Here is a 2,060-nt window from a genome sequence, read left to right on the forward strand (position 1 = left end):
GCCGAGAGCACGAGGGCTGGTGTGAAGTGGGTGTCGCGGACGTCGCCGTCCGGTCCCACCTCTTACCCGGCCCTAGCACTTTACAGACAGAATAAGCGTTTCCCGAAGGAACTGATACCACGTGTAGGGCCAATTGAAACGCGAAGGCTGAGCTCTGTTAATTATAAACATTTTCTAGCATCAGAGCATGCTCATTACAGGACAATCAAAAATGGGAGACTTGCCTGGAAGAGTTGAGTGGAACTAAGAAAAGCAATTTGTGGGTGATTTTATCTTTATGGAACACCAGAAGTTCTCAGGAATCGCAGGAATAGACCCTTTGTTCTCCCTCCTAACCCCAATGACAGAGGTCAATGAAACATTTAAGGGTATTCCAGGGGCCAGAACTTCACTGTGGTCTTCAGATTTTTTTCCTTTTTTTTTACTTACAGAGCTTTGGGTTCATAGAGGTTTTTACAAATGCATCAGTTCGATTCAGGAAGTCTTAAGTGGCTGCCAGGTTAACTCTGCATTACTCAAATCTGTGTCAGCACCTCTCAGAAAATATCTTCAATTTTCAGCATGAATAAGAGGATAATTTTAGGTTGTCATATGTATGTATTTTTTGTTAATGTGTTATAACCACTATACCATTATCATGTGAGAAAAGCAGATTACAATTAATTTCATCAAATGTGTGATACAGAACCACTGAATCTCAAGTTTGTGTCCCTGAAGTGCAATAACCCAGTCACTGAGACATTGGTGCTTGGAGATAGAGAAAGCTTTATTCAAATTGGTCAAAACGAGGTGTGAGGATAGGTTCTCTCAAATCTGCCTTAGAAAAAGAAAGCAGGGGATTTTATAGAGCTAAGGAGCTTGGGAAGACAAGTTTCAGAGAAACAAAGGGTAAATCCATGTTTCTTTTACTCCAGCTAAGCCCTTGGGCAGTCAGACTTCTGGTTGTCAACTGCAGCTGAGGCCTGGTTATCTGGTGATGGTAACTTCCTGGAAAGCATTCTTTTTTTTCCACAAAATAAGCTCATAAATCCTTGTGACCCTTGAGTCACCCCTCAGATTAAACAAGAAAACAGCAAATTAACAAGGTTAACTTCTTTCCATTTGTGTCTGTGTTGGGAAAAAGGTCAAAAGGTAATCATGTTCTCATTGAACAGTTACAGTAACCGTCAGATACTTGGCTTTGTAGGTACTTAGTGTCGAGGTTTCTCCAATCATCTTGTCCGGTTTTTTAGTTTAAATCAGGATCTAAATAAGGTCCAATGTGTTTATCAGACTGTATTGCAGTTGGCCTGTGTTTCTTAAGTCTCTCTTTTTAAAAACACTTGTTTTCAAATAACTTGAGGCTCACTTAGAAGTTGATAAGATAGTACACAGAGTTCCCAATCTTACGGTTTTTGTTTTTGTTTTAATCTGTAGTTTCCATGCACATCCCTCTCTTTCTTCTTGCATATCATCATACAGAAATCAGGTTGTTTGTCTGCAGGGTTTCTGGCCGTTGCTGACAGCATCCTTGCGGAACCCTCTAGCATACCCTTGTCCTCCGAATTTTCAGTAAAGTGTAGTTACAACAGTCCAGTGGTTTGATCACAGCTTAACTTTTTTTGGAAGGACCATTTCATGGTGTTGTATAATTCCATCAGGAGGTTCTACTATCTTACTGTCCTTTTTGTGATGTTAATTAACAGCCATTGATGACATTGCCAGATCCATTCATTTTTTAGGGTATTTTAATCCTACCATTTCTTCTTCATTTATTATTAGCAGGAATACTTCTATAATGAGAAATTCCTCTCACCCACTATTTGATTACTCTGTTGTAAATTTTATAAAGAAAGGCAAGATAAATGCTTGATTTCTTCCCTTCATTAACTGGTCAAAAAGTCCAAGTTTGTTTCTCAACATCCTCCAAAAGTGAACAAAGAATTTAAAAACATATTATGAATTATGGACTTAAACCCCTGAGGATTTTCAGTTCATTTAAATTATTGTTCTTATTGATGCGCAAATCCTTTTTCTTTCTTTTTTTGGCAATGAGATTCTCTTCAGTTAGGCTCCTAAAT

The sequence above is a fragment of the Equus przewalskii genome, chromosome 10 (genome assembly GCF_037783145.1).
Source record: "Equus przewalskii isolate Varuska chromosome 10, EquPr2, whole genome shotgun sequence".
Classification (NCBI taxonomy): domain Eukaryota; kingdom Metazoa; phylum Chordata; class Mammalia; order Perissodactyla; family Equidae; genus Equus; species Equus przewalskii.